Below are 22,527 nucleotides of genomic sequence, written 5' to 3'. Positions count from 1 at the left end.
ACACTGCACTCGACTCGTACTCCGAAGCGAAGCTTCTTTTGTTGGAGAATAAATACCGGTCTGTTAAACGTTGATTTACAGATGATGGTGTAAATTAGGAAATAATAAGAAACGATGGATAGAGCTGGAGAAGGACCTCTTTTGAGTATTCAGCAAGTTTTCCAGGTACGTACTGAAATATAACGATGGTTTATTTTTTTCATCAAATGTTTTCCTTTGACTTTGTTTCGATCCGTTGGACGGAGTGCCGAAGGACGTCTTGCGGGTAAGGTCGGGGTGGTATGATGTAGGATGGGGGTCCCATTGTCCGGGCACTTTGAAGATAAAAAACATGTTTTGTCCTGGATTTTCTCAAAATTATTAGATTAAATAGGGAAATTAATTCCCCCCCCAAAAAAGTTTTAAAATTAAAAAAGAATAGCAGAAACAGAAAAAGACAATAATTTTAAAACCCCTGTAACAGTGCCATTAGGAGTAGGCCTACCCGGTATATGTAGACCGAATGTTCCAAAACACAACCTCCACACACGAAAATGAGCAAAAAGATTACCTTTCTGTTTAGCGATGCATTTTGTATTTTATTTCTTTGTTACTAAAAGTGAGGTTATAACAAAGTCAGTGATCTTACATGTATTTGAAATTTTCAGAGATAAATAAAATATTTTAACAATAGAAAAATGTATGAAATAAGAGTATTCACCAAGGATGATCCCTCAACTGACCAACACATCAACTTTACCCCCTACCCGGCTATGCCTGCTATTAGAGTCAATGGCAATGGAGTGCTTAAACTTCTAGAAGGGTTGGATACCCGTAAAGCACGAGGTCCTGATGAGATTCCCACATACATCTTGAAAGAATGTGCAGAAATCCTGACACCAGTTCTCACAGGAATCTTCAACCAATCATTGAAAGAGGGGAAATTACCAGCTGACTGGCTAACAGCAAACGTCTGTCCTGTATTCAAGAAGGGTGATCAATCACTTGCTGTAAACTATAGGCCTGTATCTTTGACATCAATTCCTTGCAAAATACTGGAACATATAATATTTCATCATGTTATGGCACATATCGATAGCCACTCAATTTTGAAACATTATCAGCATGGCTTTTTAAAAGCCCATTCTTGTGAGACCCAGCTTATAAACACAGTTGAAGAAATCATGCGTTGTCTCGACTCTGCTCCTGGTAGTCAGGTAGACATGCAGATATTGGATTTCAGTAAAGCTTTTGATGTTGTGTCGCATCCTAAACTCCTGCGTAAAATAAATCATTATGGGATACAGGATTCGACCCTTCGATGGATTGGCACTTGGCTTACTGGTCGTAGTCAACAAGTTCTTGTAGATGGAGAAAAATCCCAACCGATCCCTGTCACCTCCGGAGTGCCGCAAGGGACCGTGCTCGGTCCCCTTATGTTTCTCTTGTACATCAACGACATTGGAGATCAAGTTAGTGCAGAAACAAGGATTAAATTATTCGCTGACGATTGTATCCTTTTTCGTCACATTCGAGGGGATGAAGACCAGGTCCAACTTCAAAAGGACCTAGATTCTCTAAAAGAATGGTCAACTTCATGGCAAATGAAATTCAATCCATCTAAGTGCCAAACGATGCAAGTGACTCGGAGTAGAAAACCAAGGGCTTTTTCGTACAGAATGAATGGAGTTAGTTTGTCATCTGTCAAGCAAACCACCTACCTTGGAGTTCATCTTTCTAGTGATATGTCTTGGAACAGCCACGTCAACCATATCGCAAGTGATGCAAACAAGATTCTTGGGTTCATTCGTAGGAATTTATCCAGATGTGATAGTTAAGTTAAAGTTGCTGCGTATAAAGCACTGGTACTTCCCAAACTTGAATATGCATCAACCGTATGGGATCCACATCAAGCATGCCTTGTAGATAAATTGGAGATGGTTCAAAGAAGGGCAGCACGGTTTGTCTGCAATGATTATCGTCACACTACAAGTGTCTCTGAATTAATCAGATCACTTAAATGGCCTTCTCTTAAACAACGAAGAAAGGACAGCAGACTAACCTTATTCTACAAAGCTGACCATAAGGAAGCCGCTGTAAACATCCCTGAATATGTGGTGGAAGCGCCAAGATCAGTAAGAGCCAACACCAGCCGATTGGTACCACTTCAATGTAGAACAAAAGCTTACCTCAATAGTTTTCTACCAAATACAATAAAAGACTGGAATAATCTCCCACCAGGGATAAAAAACCTCAATTCCACACAGTCCTTCAAATCATACCTCGAAAGGTGTCATTCACCAGAGTAAATTGCACATTGCACGGAAGCGACATCACATCTAGACGATAGTGCTTCTAAGCGATGTCTGGATTACCCTTTCTGAGATTCTGAGAAGAGAATCTTCGCTTGGGACTGTTTTCTTATTCTGCACTGAAATTCAAGCTACGTTCATGCACAGTACGATCCGACACTCTAGGGGAATATCAGTGTGGAGCGTTGTGGCCCAGTGGATTAGTCTCCGGACTTTGAAACAGAGGGTTGTGGGTTCGAATCCCAGCCATGGCGTAATTTCCTTCGGCAAGAAATTTATCCACATTGTGCTGCACTCAACCCAGGTGAGGTGAATGGGTACCTGGCAGGAATCTATTCCTTGAAATGCGTGTGCGCTGTAATCTTAGTAATTACGGCTGCCAAGCTACAGCTGGGGTAATAATATCCAAGTCCTTTGGAAGCGCATAGAGACATTATTCATAATCGTGATATGCGCTATACAAGAACTGTTTATTATTATTATTATTATTATTATTATTATCAAGATGGCTGCGGTGTGCTGTTTTGTTTTGTGCTGAAGTGAAACGTCGGGCCATTGAATTAGCGACGGACTGACGCGTGCATTGTGGACGGGTACAACTACAAGCCTTCCCCTTTTATTTCTGTGGCAGATGTGCATGGCCAATCTCTCATATTGGAGACTTGCTTTTGCGAACGGATAACAGAAAATAGAAGTTTGTAAGCAAACATTTTTTACACTGACATCAAAAGCCCATTCATTGGATGAGAACAAAAATCTTAATATGAAAACAAAAGTAGACGATGCATGTTTTAAGTAGATAGTGAAAATGAGTAATTATTATAAATGTGGAATGTGCTTTACTGTATCACATTTCCACTCGCTGCCAAGATAATCCTTTTTGCAGTAAATGTAAAGAAAATTTGATACCAAAATGCTTTGCAAAAGTCTCTGATATTGGATATAGTAGGCCCCCTATCTCGCGTTGGAAAAGTTATATAATATTGACTGGCCTTGAGGGGAACATCAAATATGTCGCTCGCAACAGAATCATATTGGCCTGAGTCTTTAGACGAGGGCAATATGGTTCTTTTAAGGGCAACATATTTGATGTTTCCTGAAAGAAAAGCCAGTCAATAATATTATTAATATTATTACCTACGGCTGTACAATGTGTAATTCAAGCTACTACAACATGTATTTGGAACAATTTATATGCCTGTTTGCTTATCACTACTTCTGATTTCAGATTATTCACGACATTAGCGAAGTAACCCTTAATAAGCAATTGTGACTTACCGGTAATTGTTACCCTTGCAGTCGCGAATCATGCATGGCGCGCACACGCATACACTCAACGCGTAGAAATCTTGCGCTTGGGTTACGTTTGTGTATGCACTGGCCGCGCCGCGCATTATCTACAATGCGTTGGTTTATAAACTTGTTCCAGCCAGATTTCTGAAATACTGAAATTAGCGATCGAAATTGCCCAATATTGCCCTCTGTTTTGTACAGGATTCCTATAGGCAAAGCCCGGGGAGGGCAACATGGCAATACCTCGTTGGTCTCGGATCGAAAGTAGCGAGCAAAATGTGACTTTTATTTATCTCCTAAAATGACCTGTAAAGGTAATAATCTCCCATATTGACTGTGTGCCTCTACTGTACATACAGTGTATACTGTACGTATATTTTGAAAATTTAGACAGGAAATTTTCTTTGCACGATTATACATGTAGGACCCCTTTAAAATCTGGCAGCAATCTCAAGAGATGTTTAGAAAATATGGTAGAATTTTCTTTTTAGAGATTCTTATGTAATATTTTTTCTTCTTGGGTAATGGTGTTACAATTATTTACCCCAAATTGAGAGTAAGACCATCTGCTTTTTATATTCAAATTTCTTTAAAATATCTTTTAAAGTCCCAATATCATACACTGTTGGGAAGCAAGAGTGGTCCAGACGCACGATTGAAAGAAAGCAATCCATTCCGCTGGCAAAGAATTCTAACAAAGGTATTAATATGGGTTTGAACTCTGACTTACATTGTAGAATAGGGGTTTTCAATTGGTTTTGTTGGAGTGCCATATTTGTAATTCTGTAATATGCTACTAATAATGTGTAGGGAGCAAAGCCTAACACAGGGGCCTTGTGATAGGGTCCCTGAGGGGGCAGACCCCTCTCCACCCCCCCCACCCCCAGCTTTTACATATGAGGCCTTTTATTTCATCCCAAAACTATTCTAATGTAAACAACATACATAGAAATTTAACAAAATATTTGAAAATCTTGTGTCTTGATAAAATAATTAGATCTCATTTTGAAAAATATGAAATTTTCTTAATACTAGAATGGCAGGTATGATTTTGGACAAGTTACATGAGTTTCATTCATGTTTAAATTCTTATTTGTAATAAGATGTCGTTTATTAGCAATCAATGCATAAATCAAAAAAAGTTTCCCCCTCTATTGTTGCTGACCACATGCCACCAACATGTGGCAGAAGAGACTCGCAAGGCAGAAGTAAGAGGTTGAGTTGTGACTGTCACTTTGCTGTGCACAATGTGAATGTGAATACAATACAGTGAGAATATGGCATGGAAGCTCAGACTTGTGTGAATCCATACTTGTCGCTCTAGTAAGAATAGTGCTCTGACAACACAGAATTGTATTTTGTAGGGTTAGTATCATGGAGACAATGAAAGTCCAGTCTACATGAAACTCTCATGTTTAATTCCTTTTATAATTTAAAGAAAAAATCTTGGATAATTTCTGGCTGAGTACTACCGGTAAAGTATGTAGTCTTTAATAGCATTAATATCTGCACTTTGTATTATATTCAACCAAGTATCTATATGTAAAGCATAATACTGAGTATATTTTATACCAAATTGTGCATGCTTTTGTACACAAATGTTTGTTGTAATACTTTTTATGATTAGATCTAATACTCATTTTATTCAGATTGATCATGTATTTCCCTGTTAGTAAAAACCCTAGTACCCCATTAAAACCAATGAATTTTACTTTATTGCAGCATTGTAATGTTGTCTGTGTACATGTATGCACAAGTCTTGTGAGAGTGTCAGTGTCCTGGTTCTCAAAATTGAGTCAGAAATGATCTCTTGTACAGACTGAACTTTTGGATTAAAATGTGTACATGTATGTATGTATAATATCACAATTATGAATTCCAGTCAGGTACAATGTTTTGTTTGTGTTTTTGAGTGAGCAATGTTATGCAAATAATGTTTTGTTTACATTGTATGATAATCTGTGTGATAAAACAATCCGGTCAACGTTTTTATTAGAATTCGTCATTCTTCGTCAATGGAAATGAGTATTAACTTGACATTGAAATGAATTACTAAATTAAAAAAAAAATTAGTTCCAGTCATGAGCTGTCTTTAATTCAATTTCACTGTCAACAGTGATGATTAAATCATAATTGTTTCCTGTGAGATTTTGGAATTGCCCACCTCCATGTAAGTGATCCTGAAGAAATTTACTACAGTTTTCTGCAAGTGCCGAGTGACATTACTGCACATAGGATGTATGAAACTATCAGACTATTAGTAATTAGTTCTGAAAAATAAGAAGTATATTAATTATTCCATGCAAAATATTGATTTCTACATAAAGGTCTAGTTTTGTATGTTGGCCTACATATGGCAATTCTTTGAAAATACCGTTTTCCTCATCAAAATACTGATTTTTTTAGCTGTTAGATTACTGAAATGATCTTGTTCAGTTTGGCAGCTTTCACAAGATATAAATGCTTGTCTTAATCACTGCTGCTGTTTATTTTTATTTTTTTGGTTTTGTTTTAAGAATTTATGGGACATGTGAGGGGCCATCCATTGCAGATAATCTCTTTAATTCCCAAAATCCCAAATGATACGGAAAAATCCCCTCATGCTTGTCTTCTCCTCTCCCACTTGAGGAATTTATTATTAATTTGTAAAATATATATTTGAGAACATTTTTCTTTGATTTGGTCATCCATATCCATGCAGTAAAGGCAAGTAGTGAATCACTATCAGTATCACTATTTGCAATTTAAATACACAGCAATGATGCATAACAAAACATTTTGTGACTTCCCTATACCCTTTTTACACACGCTAAAATTTCCTTAACCCCATACTATAGGTGGGGCTAAATTGATATTTAGCCCCACCTACATGTATAGTATGGGGTTAAGCTTAGCCCACTTTCTTTTTACACAGCATTTTTGCAAAGTGGGCTAACCCTACCTTTAGTACGGGATTATTTGGCCCTGCAAAAAAGCAGGGTTATCCCAGCAATTGCGGTGCTAAGAGCGATAGTACGGGGTTAAGATCGCTAGTGTAAAACGAAAGTGGGCTAAGCTTAATCCCGTACTATAGGTGGGGCTAAATGGCAATTTGGCCCCACCTATAGTACGGGGTTAAGGACATTTTAGCGTGTGTAAAAAAGGTACGAGTGAAGTACTTGTACTACGAATGATCGACAAAAACCACTAGTCCGGGGTTAGCGAGTTTCGTGTGTGAAAAGCAAGCATTCCTTATCCGGGGTTAGAAATAAAAATTTGGCATGTGTGAAAAGGAAAAAAAAATAGTACGGGGTTAAGGATAGTACGGGGTTAGCGATAGTCCGGGGCTAAGAAAATCCTGTGTAAAAAGGGTATTAGTCAACTCTCTCTCAAAATCTTTTATCTCAAGTCGCAAGATCGCTGTAGAAATTTCATGATTCCCATGACTTTGTAGAAGTTGACGCAACCCACCCTTGCATGGTGTATTGTGAACTTAAATTATTTGTCAACTTTTAAAGATACATTTTATAGCAAGGCTCCACACTAAATGTTTTCTTGGTGGCCCGATCGGTCCACCAGAATCATCAATTTCATATTCTTGGTGGCATGCAAAGCAGATTTGGTGGCCTTCAAACAAAAGAAAACATTGCAATTCATCAAAACTTTGGTAGCCCGGCCGAGCAACCAAGTGTGGGCTTTTACAGAAATTTGGTGGCCCGACTCTTATTGTTGGTTGCCCTGGGCCACTGCCAATGTCAAGCCCTGCATGTAGTTCAATGACCTCTGTTATCTAAACAACAATACATGTAGGTATATTTATTGTTGAGCTAAACTAGGAGTTTTTGTCTCGCCTGCATAGCAGAGCGAGACTATAGGCGCCGCTTTTCCGACGGCGGCGGCGGCGTCAACATCAAATCTTAACCTAAGGTTAAGTTTTTGAAATGACATCATAACTTAGAAAGTATATGGACCTAGTTCATGAAACTTGGACATAAGGTTAATCAAGTATTACTGAACATCCTGCCTGAGTTTTAGGTCACATGACCAAGGTCAAAGGTCATTTAGGGTCAATGAACTTAGACCATGTTGGGAAAATTATTTTCAAAATCTTAACCGAAGGTTAAGTTTTTGAAATTACATCATAACTTAGAAAGTATATGGACCTAGTTCATGAAACTTGGGCATAAGGTTGATCAAGTATTAATGAACATCCTGCTCGAGTTTCAGGTCACATGACCATGGTCAATGGTCATTTAAGGTCAATGAACTTTGGCCGTGTTGGGGGTATATGTTAAATTACCATCCTAACTCTGAAAGTTTATGGATCTAGTTCATAAAACTTGGACATAAGAGTAATCAAGTATCACTGAACATCCTGTACGAGTTTCAGGTCACATGACCATGGTCAAAGGTCATTAAAGGTCAATGAACTTTGGCCGTGTTGGGGGTATTTATTGAATTACCATCCTAACTGTGAAAGTTTATGGATCTAGTTCATAAAACTTGGGATATAAGAGTAATCAAGCATCACTGAACATCCCCTGTGAGTTTCAGGTCACAAAACCAAGTCAAAGGTCAGTTAAGGTCAATAAACTTAGGCCATGTTGGGGTAATTGTTGAAGTGCCATCATAACTTTGAAAGTTTATGGATAGAGTGAATGAAATGTGGACATGGGTGTAGTTGACAGTCTTAAGTCTCTGTTCAAATGTCATTTATGGTCAATGAACGTGGTATTATGTCATTATATGAATGATGTTTTTGTAAATGATTATTCTATAGTAGTTTACAAAGTTAGCACTGCTGCTATATTAAATTGCGTAATGCAGGCGAGACTGCCAGAGGCGTTCCACTTGTTTTAGTATACTAACTTACCAAGCCAATTTGTGTATTTTCGTCTTGTTAATTCATCTCCAACTTCTACTATTCACAGCTCTCATCTTATGGAGTCAAATCAGGGCAAGTAACATTCCCTCGAGTGACGGCGTCATCACATCGATGGATCTGCTGCCGTCACACCAGCAAGAAGAAGAAGAGAGACAACTGCGTGACGGCCATCAACCTGACGCGCCGGACGCCACGCGCCCTCACTTGGCCATGTTCAGCGGATTCGGCCATGATGAATCCTCGCAAACCTTGGCTTGCTCTCAAAGGTACATCCACTTTTGAATTTATCAGGTTCTCGTTAAAATGCATACATGTAGCTTTATTGATTGATCCTACATAGAATTTAAAATTCTTCTTCTCACTTGGAAAGTTATAAATGGTATGGCACCAATATATTGACAACACCTTGTCATGACCATCTCTTAGCCTGAGATCATCACACCAGCATCTCCTTAAGACTCCCAAAACATGTATAGGATATGGTGTGCGAGCTTTCTCTGCCTCAGCATCTTCTCTCTTGAATACATGTAATTTGCTGTTGAATTTAAGAATTATATCATCACTGGAGACTTTCAAATCTATTAGCTTACCGGTAAGTCTTATCTTTCCTAACAACAGTAACGTTATTGGCACTTTGACACTCATCCAAACTCTCTTATTCTTTCTTTTTCTTTTGCGCCTCGGAATAGAATATTTCTAGATAGATGGCGCTATATAAATGCCTATTATCATTATTAATTATTATGTCAGATTTTCACTATAATGATTATGTAGTAGTTGATGCTATGAAAGCATTGAGGTTTGGGCACTGGTTTAATTATTTGGGTTATTCAGAACTACATGTAGTTACATTCATTTATCGATACAAAACACGATTATAATATGTGAATAGGACAACAAAGTCATGGCAATTTTCACAGACCCAAGGGAAGTCAAGCTTATTAAAGGGTTCTCCAAATTCATCATATCAAAAGGTACAGATTATTAAACAAAGAAATGCAATTAATAACTTGCTTGCTTTAAAAGGGAAATCTAAATTAATTTTAGTAGATCAAGCAGTTGTGTCAAACTGAATTACATGTAGCAAACTATTACACTGAAACTATGGGGTGACATTCACTAAAAATCTGTATACCCTGAAAGTTCCTTATTGCAAAGATACATGTATGTTATGCATTAGTCTGAAAATAAAAAAGGTTAATCCAAACAGTTAATGTATGTTCCATTAGTTTATTAATCCAACAGTGAAATAAAGTTTTGTTCATTTCGTTGGTATGAAAGAATAATTTCAGTTAAATCCGTTTTTTTTCACCATTTGCTTTGTCGTTTTGTAAAAAACAAAACTAATATCAACATACAATATTGCAATAATATTTTTTGCAACCTGAAAATGAAGTATAGGGGTGTATGTTTATTTTGATTTCCATTGGATTTGGAATGATTAATGTCAACCTACAGTTTCCTCATCGGTAAACAACTCATGAAAACAATAATAATAGTTCAATTTTACATATAACATAGCTATGTGCAAACTGCAAAGTAATAGAACTTTATTATGAAGTTCTGTAGTTTGGCAATGAGTTTAGATAGTGGAGGAAGGTGTTTGTTTGTGCTTGTGATTTGTGAATTATTGTTTATAATGCGTCTAGATATCTTTTGTTTGAATTTCCAAAAAGATAACCACATGTATTTGTCTCAATTCTGCTGAAAATCACATGAACTGCAGAAAGAAGTGAATGTGCATAAAATGTCAGCCTGGTACATTGTACAGTATACATACTATTTGGGTATCTGGAGAGCATTTGAAATGTAACTTTAAAAAATATATTCCTAAATACTGAACAGGAAGAAATTAATCATTTCGAGTTTGAAATTCACAACGATTTTTGATAGTAGGAAAATCCTTATATATTCAAAACCATTTCTGAATTCATGGGATTGGCTTAAAATTAATCTTCATCTGCAGCTATTGGGTATCAAATGCTGTAAGAAATGTGTTCGTCAAACGGTCAAAGAACATTTTTTGAAAGAAGAATGAAAACATTACTGAGAGTGACATCCTCAAATGTAAAATTCAAATTTTTACAAATAATTAAGGGATGAAATAAAATATTGTATTCACTTCACTTTTGTAAGATTTGAAAGTTTGATGATACACCACTATGTAATTCACATTATTGAACCTCTACCAAAGCTCTAGGCAGTTTTTTTTTATGGGAGTTTCCCTTTATACAGCAGTGTACAACTGTACATGTACCTTTTACAAACGAACATGCGTAAATCAACGTATTAAACTTCATTCTAATCTAAATGCAAATTAAATTGTTATCGTGTTTGTGTGAGGTACATGTATCAAGTAGCCTTGTCCGTTACGCAACTCTCCATACTGGTTGGCTGATGACTAAGACAGGAAAGCTCTCAATTAAAGCACTGCCGGCTGATTCTATGTTCATTAATTACCTCATGTCGCAGTTCGTCAATATGATGGAGTGATATTGACTTCAGCAATGGTATTGATTGGTGATTTTCATTTCATATACTAGTACGCCTGGTATTCATATTAAACTGAATTGAATGTATGCGTGGACATAATCAAATTAAAAAATGAAAACAAAAAATCGAATGTATATGTTCACAAGACTGACAAGAGATTCAAAAAAATTTCAGGAAATAATTTCTAATAATAAAGTGACATCTTGTGAAATTCCCATCTTAAAACAAAATGAAGTTTCAGTAGGCCCGCAGTACGTACAAAGTGGAAGCAGTCCCATAACATGTAGAGAGACACTAGGTACATTGTGTCTGTCTGTCAGGAACCATATGTGTACTGCATATAGTCGTGTTGTGAATAATGATAAATCCATATCATATCTATACCTAGTACTGATTATTCATGATTCAAATGATGAATGAATTAAAAAAGCATAAATTCTACCACAGCAAACTTGCTGTTAATGATATAAAATCAGCTCTCAAATGTTGTTGCATTCTTAAAATTGTCAAAACACACCTGGGGTGGCAAACATGGATGTACATGAACCATTAAAATATGATGTAACTAGTGGCAGTACATGTAGTGTAATAAAAATACATGCACATGTAGGTCACATTTTCTCACAAACATGACAGCCTTCATCCTTGCATGCATTTGATAGGCCTTGGCAAAGGTTTAGTGCGCACACAACTGTGACGATGACCTCTACTAAATAGTGCACAAGACCACATAACTCCCTACAGTATCATCTATCACAAGACAGTGTACAGTAGCTTATTAAAGATGGGAGAGTGATGTTTGTCACTCTCTGGCTGCATTCAGACACCACTTTTTACCACAGAAACATGGTTTTCAAAATGTTCATTAAGCTGGTATGGTTGTGTTCTGTGATTTTTACTCTCTAATATACATGTATTCCATTCTAATTTAAGCAATTTCAAGCAAATTCAAGTTCAATGTTTTCAAATTTCAAAAGAATTATTTTTAAATGGTACATAAACATATATATGTACAAATAGTTTCTGACCAACTGGCAAATTATCAGAAAATGTAATTTTTCAAAAACAAAGGCAAGAGTTAAGACATGCATACAAATTATAACATGAGTACACAACAATTTTATAGTTTGATTATACAGGTATATATAGTCTCGTAGGACTAATTTTTTTTTTGGGAGGGGGGGGGTGGTTCATCAACAAGAACAATGTACATGTACCATTTAAGTACATTATGTATGCATGTTTCATGCCTATAGCAATTGGCGATTAAGCCAATCAAGATAGTAACCTGGTTAGCAGTGTGTTCATTAGTCATGCTAGATTGTATGACTACATGAAGTGTTTCATCAGTTTAGACAGTAATGAGATTTCAGCCTTCTTCACACAATAATCTTTTACCTCAGTATTCTGGAACATTTTAATATCCTTGATACCCCTTTCATAAACCCAATTGTGCGGATAATATCCGCATAATTTGGTCGTAAAATCGGAGCGGGACCAGAATTATCCGCATTATTTCGATGCTGCAATTATCCGCATAATAGCGGCATCGGGACCAGATTTTGACTTTATGAACGCATTTCCAAACTAATGCGGATAATTGCCATGGTGCGGTCACAAGGTCACCTTTTTCCAACACAACCCCATCGGAGGGGGGTGTGTGCAGTTGCCATGACAATTATCCGCCTTTTTCAGGTCGGGCGCTCGTAAAAAATAGTGCGGATTATTTTCGGAGTTTGTGAATGCAATTTTTATTGAATTATCCGCATTACTCTTAGGCGGATAATTGGAGGATGGGTGTATGAAAGGGGTATTAGATATCTACATACTGTATGTACATTCTACTTCTACTGCAAGTAAATTATAAAATATTTTATATATTTTTGTCATTTATAAGATTTCATTCTATGCTAGTCAGCATACATGTAGTTCGATTAAGATTTTTTTTTTTATTCGATCATAGTTTACCTATTCTTTTGCAATGCTGTGAATGTGCATTACTGCTTTACATACTGTATGGTATGCACTAGTACAGTCTTATTTTTGTGCTGTATATTATGTACTGTAGTTCATCATAGCATGTAGGCCTATACATGTGTGGAGAGAGAGTAGGAGAGATCTGTGGGAGGGGGTTTTATAGATGATTTGAAATCCCTGACTATCTGTCATATCCTGTTCTAAATTTATCCTAAACGTAGTGCTTTTGCCTTCCCCTTCTGCAAAGCAAGGTTACTGGATAGTTGAAATCCTTTGTATACTGGGTGTAAAATGAGTACAAATATCAAGGAACAGAGGATATGTTTCTACTTCTTCATTTACATTACATGTACATGTACAGTGCTATTAGGGATTTTTGCCCCTACAAAACATATAGTATGATGTGCATACTGTAGAAAAAGAAACCAGGAAACAGAATTCTGCAGTTTCCCTTCAGCAATAATTGAAGTGTTCTTTAAAAGTTGGAATTCAATCAATTAGTAGGCCCTTACAGCCTGTTCACAAAAATAAATAAATAGGAATATATATGCTGTACTGTATAAAGTACTATAGAAAAAAAAAACAGAATTCCGCAGTACTTACATGTATCTCTTCAGCGATTGTACAATTTTATACTTTCTGCCAGAGATTATAGATGATTTTGCCCCCCCCCCCCCCTGGGGGAGGGCATATAAGGGGCAGAAATGTAAAATGCTAACAAAAAAGAGGATCAAAGCTTCCTGGTCATTAAGTAATATGAAAAAAACATATATGCCACCAAAATTTGTTCGGTTTTCAAGACATCAAATATCCAAAGTGCACTTTACTGTACATGTACATGTAGGCTACCTTCAAAGGCAAAAACAAATGAATGTCATTTTGGTTGTGAGAGCCTGAAGCAATGATGATCTTGTTAGTGTTGTGAAATATAATCTGTTATACACGATCTTATCCGACAAAAGTACAAGACCATGCCAAGATTGCCTTAAGGCTTGAGTACATGTATAGCCGCTAAAGATACAAAAAGATTTCTCTCGCACATTCTCTGTCATAGCATCTGTGCAATACATGGTAATGAACTATGAACTACATGTATGTATGTAAGTTTCCTACATATTTCTGTATGTAGGCCTTTGTGTATTATTCTCTCATAAATTTGTACTTTGGCAGCTTTTTACAGTGCCATATTTTAATTTTCTTTATCTGGCAGGGAGTAATTTTACAATTGATATTTGTATGACTGATTTTTTTGCTATGTACAGTATCTTTTAATGCTGTAGGCCTACTCAACATACAAAATTTCATGTAGCAGAAAAGTCTGTAACTTAAAGTTGAATTTGAGAAATTAGAATATTTCTGATCTTGTACAAAAGTGGGGAAAATAAAAGAGAGCAGTTTTAAAGCCATTTTGCCCTGAGTAAAGAGACAAATCTTGAATTTCATTTACTTCATGTCACAAAATGTGGAGAGAGTGCATTACTCTCTTATGGTGTAATTTTACACCAATGTTTTAACATCTAATGAAGATTTGTCTAGTAGGTTTGATACAAACTGAAATCCTGGGGGTATTTTCTACGCATGTATGTCTGCATTCAATAAACTACTGTTGCACTCTGTATGCAAATTTTTTTCATCGGACATGCATATTTCAACATGGAAAGATGAGAAAGTATTCATTTGATTAAAGCGATTCTGCCGAACTGTGGTCATCGAATATGACATGTAAGACAATGCTCTGGAGATCTGAATTTGATTCTACTGTGGACCCTTCCCAGTTTGGACATACATGTACATCATGTGCACTCCCAATTTGTGTGTTAGATGAATTATTTTTAAAAGGGCTTGCTGGCTTTGAGATGTGGTGAGCTAATAGAGGAGCATGGATTGATAATGACTGGATAAACAAAGTTGGACTGTTTTTATTGGGAAGCAAGAGCTAGTGCAGTGAAATTGGGACAGAGCATTATGCAAGGGGGAACAAAAAGTTGATTTGATTAAAAAAGAGAAAATCCGACAAGCATAACACTGAAAATGTTATCAAAATCGGATGTAAATTAAGAAAGTCACAACATTTTAAAGTTTTACTTAATTTCACAAAACAGTATACATGTATGCACATCCTGGTCAGTATGCAAATGAGGAGACTGATGATGCAATCCACTCACTATTTTGTATTTTATTATATGAATTATGAAATATTCTAATTTTATCCTCCTTGTCAAGTGAAACAAAGATTAATTACTCCCTGAACATGTGGAATTGGCATTGTTTTGATACCAATTTACTATATGGTTCAGTCAGGTTGGTCCTTAATGTCAAATCTGTAAAAAATGAGATAATCTATAATTCAAACAATAAAAAACAGAAGAAATTGTGAGGGACATCATTGACTCTCATTTGCATGTCAATGAGTTGTGCATACAGTGTACATGTATATACATTGTACATGTAACTGTTTTATGAAAAATATTAAAGCGAAACTTTAAAATGTCATAACTTTCTTTTTTCACATCCAATTTTGATGAAACTTTCAGTGTTATGCTAATTTGATTTTTTTTCTCTATTTATTCAAATCAACTTTTTTTCTGGGGTGGACTTGACCTTTAAGATACACCTGTATATTCAGGGATTTTTGACAGATCATTCATTCATTAATAATTTTCAAGTTTGGGGCCTGTATTAATTAGCTTTGAGGTGCATATAGGCTAGTGCATATAGGCTAGAGCATCTACATATTCTGTAAATTTATCAAGATGGAAAGGAAATATTATTATTTATTAAGGGAATTGGGTGGGGTATGCTTTTGCTGGAACTGGGGAAATGTACTTGTACAGTACCAAGTACATAACACAGACGGATACAATTATGGGTACCTGCATCTTTCCACCATTGATTTCTTTGAGCCCATTTACACATGTATACGAGTGAAGGCGGCGTGAAGCCGGCCTCATGCCGCCTTGAACCTATTTGTAAAACACCCAAGTGGACTGACGCCACCTTGAAGCCGCCTCAATTTCGGTCCACCTCTGGAGGTGGTTTGAGGTTGCCTTCGAGGCGGCTTGAAGGTGCCTTCTTGTATGTGTAAACACAAAGTGGACCGAGGTTGGCTTTTTGGAGTGACGTGATCCTTGGCTTGCGCAATTGGATGCGTCATCAATTAAGCTCTATTGTACTACCTCGGCATCGCACGCTTTCAGGTGGCCCTGGCTGCTGAACTGTATGTGTAAATTAATGGGGGTTTGTTTGCCTGATCAGAAATAACGCGATTACAGGTATTTGAAAACTCGGGCTGGTGCAGACGGCCCTAATGTAGGAATAGAGTTGAGATTCATGCATAGTTTGTGTGGTTGTTTGTGAAGCAAACCCTGGGGAAACTCGTATGTACGTATTAAAAGGAGAAAAACATCCAGGGAACATCATAGAGGAAGGAGGAGAATGGAGAGGGCTGACTTTCATACCGAGGATTTGGATTGGTATTCAATTCAATATTCTAGTCAGGAATATTTATGAGCAATATCATCAGTGTTCCATGTACATGTAGATGAAATACTGATAGTAGATAAAATTGGTGTTCAGTTTCATCTGTTTTTAAAGAATAATTGGGGAAGCAAAATTACTTAGTTTATTTGATGATTGAAGTTGAAGGATCTGGGACATTCTTAAATTGGAAGTAAATTTGCAGAATTATAGGTCTCTACCATTCTTGGGGACAGCCCCGACCTCCAATGTTGCGTACAGCCATGCTTTGAATCTGTTCACACTTTACAGTCAGTTCTTTCCTGAATCAGTTTCTGTTCAAACAATTTGGTGGGAATTGGTTTTGGGAGACTCCATGCGATCCAAATTCACTAGCAATAACTAAAACAAACAAGACCATCTTGTGATGTTACTACTACTAATAATAATAATAATAATAGCCAATTTTTATAAAGCGCTTTTCCCAGAATGGCTCAAAGCGCGTTACAGCATATTATTACCCCGGTCATTGGATTCATTTCAATCCCGCATGAAAAGTGCACAATTTCCACTCCCTGGGGAGCATTCCTTGCATTCATCGCAGCCTCATTATGGCGCTGGCAAAATCAAACATACAATATCTTTCGCATCCTACCGGGTACCCATTTAGCACCTGGGTCGAGAGTGGCAAAGTGTGGATTAACGCCTTGCCAAAGGACGCTAGACCCCGGTGGGATTCGAACACACGACCCTCTGTTTACAAGGCGAGAGTCAGAACCACTACACCACGGCTCTTCCACTATTGCGATTGTTTTGCTATTTAACTTTGTGAAAAATCATAAAACTCACAAGTACCATTTCAGAAACTTAGAAGCGATCTTCACCCGTAAAGACTGTGTGTTGCACAAAATTTTACTTTATATGGTTGCTTTGATGAATATTTACAGAGTTTTGAGTGGAGTGTCATCCCCCTAGGTAGTAATATTAGGAAGTACATGTAAATGTATGTTAACTTGGAATTTACGAAATTCCGAACAACAATGCCCATTCTTTGCATTGATTAGAATTTTCATTTATTCAGCAGAATTGCTATCAAAGGGTACCTTTTTAAGCACTTCAGATTTCAAAATCCTGATCTTCACAATTGGCGAAAAATAATTTGATAGCCACCATCATTTGAGCTAGACTATCTTTCTATGAAAGCCGTGTTTCTATCTATCTATGAAAAGCTGTGTTTCTACTACATTAGAACAAAGAGGGACTGGGGTAAAAAAAAGGCGTGGATTGAACACAGCCGAAGGAAGGGATGATTGAAGTGAGAGGATGAGATGTGAAGATTGCAAGTTGGCCTTCATCTTGCCTTCGCCCATTATCTTCCGGAATGTTCATGATCATGTGTGCCGCAGAGCTAGCAGTGATTTTTTTTTCTACATGTATGTCTACCATCAGGCATGCAAGCTCACTGTCACATGTGTGTTGTGGAGGGAGCGTACTCATAATAAGATAAATTGAAGTGGATGGCTGTTTACATGCCAAAGAGTCTCTCGGGCAATTCTATGTAAGTGCCCCATTAGATAGTAAGTGGTTTGCACTAAATCAAAAATTCCATGCATCGGTATTGCGGAAGGGCCCCTCCAATATTTGAAAACAACTTTGAAACAATCAATGGAATCGACAAAGAAAGAATACTCACATTGGGGGCATCGTGGTCTAGTGGTTGAGACTCTCGTCTTTAAATCTGAGGGACATGGGTTTGATTCCCAACCATGGCTTGTTTTCCTTCAGCAAGAAATTTACCTGCATTGTGCTGCACTCAACCCAGGTGAGGTAAATGGGCACCGGCAGGAAGTAATTCCTCAAAAAGCTGTGAGCACCGGAATCGATAGACTAGCTTAGCCGGGGTAAAATAGGAGCGCCTTGAGCACCTAACAAGGTGGATACGTGTGCTATACAAATCCTATATAATTTATTCATTTATTCAAATTGAAGAGTATTATAATGATAATATAATAATAATTATAAAACATACACTGTAGACCTGAACAAGTCATTGTAAGTTCAAGACAATAGTCTTGCAATTCAGCTAAAAATCTGATATAATCGTCAGACATAATTTTTTACTGGAATACAGCTATGTACTTTTTAGGTTGTTAAAGTTACTAGAGGAGGACAGGCAAAGGTAATTGTAATCGTCCTACCAGGCACGGGTACATTATAATAACAGCTGAATATGTACAGTACAGTACATGTTTAGACTCCAAAGATATATCTAGGGGGTGGGGGAGTCTACATGCCGGTGGGGGCCACTTTCAGGGGACGAATAGAAATAAATCATAGAGGATTAGAGGGGGAGAATGAAAAAAAATCAAAACCCTTGAAAATTATTAAGAAAAGAAGTCTTTTGGCACAAGTCTTGGCTTCAGAAATTGGAACATTAGAAGGAGATGTTTTAGTGCTTGCCTGCAGCACCAGGTGATTTGAGTTTGGAGCTGGTCTTGGTATTTTGAAGCACAATCTAGATTCCCCTCCATAGCTTCAACACCTAATCTGAGTTTACAGAGATATTCCAGATTTCAATATTGATAGCCCAGCAACGAGTGAGACTTGTCACAAAGACCGGGCTTATTGTTGTTTTGATTCTGTGTGTCGACACCAACAGGTCAACACAGAATTGAAATCACCCACCGTTTTTGTTAGATATATTGTATGTACTTCTTCAAGGGTCAGAAAAAATGTTCATTCCGAGTCTGGAATATATGAAGAAAAATGGTCCTTCTACGATCAACCTTGTACTGTACATGTATGTTGAAGGTTAAAGTAACATAACCTCATATTGCTATTGCATTGTACTGTCTGTATGTAGTGCAAAATTTCATATTGTTTCTTTGAAAGGAGCAGAACAAGTTTACGGTACTTTCCCAGGAGTATTTTCTCCATTTTCTTTTGTGAAAGTAAGAGCAAACTGATTAATTTCATTGTTGTTGCTAGCCAACAGCACTTTCTCTTTAGTCTCTCTTCGTAGACACTTTGAGATGCTTCCGTATCCATAGCAGTCTAAAGCCCCTTTCACATGGCTGTCAAAATCTCTGACATTTGCTGCAAAGATTAATGCTCATGTCGAAAATCTTCATATTGTTATTAATATTTTCTCTGATTCATAATTCTACAAAGATCAGAAAATAAGAGGTATTTTGCCAGAATGAAAGCAAAGTAGGCCTACTCATAATATCCCCCAAAGAAGTTTGTAGGTTGTCCTACTTTCCAATTTTTTGAGAACTTTAGATGTAAAATTGTAAGGCAAGAAATTTGTGTCTTCTTTTTATATGAATGCTAGACTTGTGTTTCTGCAAACAATTACACATGTAGCTCATAAAAGTGGGTGTGAAATGTAAAAAAAGAATAAATGACATGTGTACCAATTATTTTGAGACGTAAACTCCTATCAGAATTTTTGTGATAGGATGGATGTGAGCCAAAACAAAAGTAATAAATGTACCTTTATATAAAACAAATTGTGATAATATAGCTAGTCAATAGAGAAACCATGTAAACCAAACACTAGATCCCCCTACCCTGAAAAAAATATCCAAACAAACACACACACACATAGCCATCATTAAGGTCAGTATGATTCAATTATCCCAATGAGCCAATATTTGGGAAAGGGGTTTGTTTGGGTTTCCATGTCTAAACTTTCCAAAGAGTTTGTAAGACACATCTACAGGTGTATGAATAGAGCAGTCCTGTGAGAATCCAAGTTTGAAGACATTCTCAGTAAGGACTTGACTCTGACCTTGCTCTTTTAATTCACTCTCACTCTCAAACCTTCTCTCTTTCCTCCTCTGAGCTTCCTTCTAAAGCTCACTCTCAGTCTGGTTTAATATCATTTGTACACATATACTACTGCATGTAGTTATCTTTATTACTGGGGAGACTAAAGAAATTGAGCTTCCTTCTAGAACTCAATCTCAGTCTGGTTTAATATCATTTGTACACATATACTACTACATGTAGTTATCTTTATTACTGCGGAGACTAAAGAAATTGAGCTTCCTTCTAAAACTCACTCTCAGTCTGGTTTAATATCATTTGTACACATATTCTACTACATGTAGTTATCTTAATTACTTTAGGAAACTAAAGAAATAAAAATGTGCATGTATGTATATTGATGATGGATATTTACAATGATGATGATCAGGATGATGATGACGATGGTGATGATGATGATGATGATGATGATGATGATGATGATGATGATGATGATGATGATGATGGTGATGGTGATGATGATGATGATGGTGATGATGTTGATGGTGATGATGGTATGATGATGATAATGTTGATGATGTTGATGGTGATGATGATGATGATGATAATGATGATGATGACAGTGACCATGAGCATGACTATGAAGACCATGGTGATGATAATGATAGGGATCATGCTTAATATTTACCAGCTTATCTTGTGTTTAATTTCTTACATCCCAAACTATCTCCAGTTTTGATTTTATTCATGTTTTTTATTCCCATTTGTCTTCAATAATGCACAAGTGTTTGCTTTGTCAATGTTTACTTTAATAGTGAACTCATTTTCGTGATAACATGATTTGTTTGTCCTCTTTCTCTCATCTTTGATTCAAATGTTTGGTTGATTTGTCCCCATCCCTTTCCCAGTCTGTATAATAAAAAGTCTTCCTATCTGGGCTTTGATAGCCAATTCCTAAACTATAAGAATTTTTCTTTTGTTTGCTTCATGGTATCGTCTATTAAAAGGCTGTATATCTCAGCTGCTCATTCTGATTTGCAATCATTTATCCAATTGAAATACATGTAGGAGGAGTTTAGAAAATTCCAAAGATGAATATCATCGTGGTATGTATCAGATAGTGAAACCAAACAGGGGATTCCCCTTGAGAAATGAACTCTCAACCAATTTTCTTCTATAATGTCAACCAATCAATCAAGCCAAATATCAGGTGAAATTAGTGGATAATCTGATAATGCATGTCAATTATCTTTGTACTGTTTACATACCTGATTCAAGATTTAATATAAAAAAATAACCTCCCACAACTCAAAAAAAACACCCAGACCTTTAAAATTGTTCCTGTTTATGATTTGATTTTATATTGACCCTGAATTATTGCCACAGGCCCCTGCATAAAAACAGCAGATAAAACATTTGAACTCAACCCTGAACTTTATTGTAAAATAGACTCACATGTGAGAATATAGAATTACACAAAGACATTCCAAAATGTTACTTTTTAAATATTTAAACAAATATGTAACACTCAAAACATGAATTGTTCATTGTTGTAATATTAATGGTAATGACAGTATTGTCTATGATACTACAGTACAGGTATATGGAATTGGAAGATTGATATATTTTGCTTTAAAAAAAAAAAACTTTCATTGAATATGAAAGAATTAAAATGTACAGTAAGACAACATACATTAATACATTCTAAATTACAGGGCTTAAACCTGAGCACGTTTATGTGGTTAGTGACTGGTCAAATGTTGCAATATTATTTAGATCGTAAAGATTGATTATTGAATAGCAAATGAACTTAATTCAAATCTTTTTGATCTATATCTAAATCCAAAGATTATTTGGTGGTTTAAAATTTTATAAGCTAATCGGTATTTCAAATTGCTGAATTTCAGAGTATACATGTGCATGACATTGGAAAAATAAATACATCTCCAAACTGTTACGTCTAGTAATCCAGAGGATTTTCTTTTTTAAAGGGTATAGAGAAAGCAGAAGGGATTAATGTGGAAAAATCCCTGCGGAAAAATAAAATCAAGATGCATTGTAACGGCAAAACCCCCAAAATATGACATGAGAGAGGTACATAGATACTGAGGCCCGTATTCTGAAGTCAGGTTTAACTTAGACCACGGTCTATAAAGTCTGTGCTAAAATTATGGGGAGCCAACAATTCAAAAATTCTGTTTCTCTTGTATATTTCTTATGTTTACTATTTTGCTTTCATAATGAAGAAAAATACTTCAAAATACCTCATTTATCATTCCCAGACAATTATGAATAATTTGTGTGTCATATGAGTTAATAAATTGGATGTGTACAGTTAAGGATTTGTGCCCCTATTGGCTCTCCATACTTAAACCACAACTT

General features: G+C 36.4%; 1 long non-coding RNA gene across 1 annotated transcript; it reads left to right on the top strand.

Moving 5' to 3' along the window:
• Positions 1 to 13,456, top strand: LOC135153295 (uncharacterized). Its single transcript, XR_010292750.1, has 2 exons — positions 1 to 165; positions 8,495 to 13,456. It is a non-coding gene; the product is annotated as an uncharacterized LOC135153295 (long non-coding RNA).
• The last annotated feature ends 9,071 nt before the right edge of the window (positions 13,457 to 22,527 follow it).

This window comes from Lytechinus pictus, chromosome 2, assembly GCF_037042905.1.
Source record: "Lytechinus pictus isolate F3 Inbred chromosome 2, Lp3.0, whole genome shotgun sequence".
NCBI lineage: Eukaryota > Metazoa > Echinodermata > Echinoidea > Temnopleuroida > Toxopneustidae > Lytechinus > Lytechinus pictus.
The sequence above is the reverse complement of the archived record's forward strand: the minus strand, read 5'-3'. Positions and strand labels throughout refer to the sequence as shown.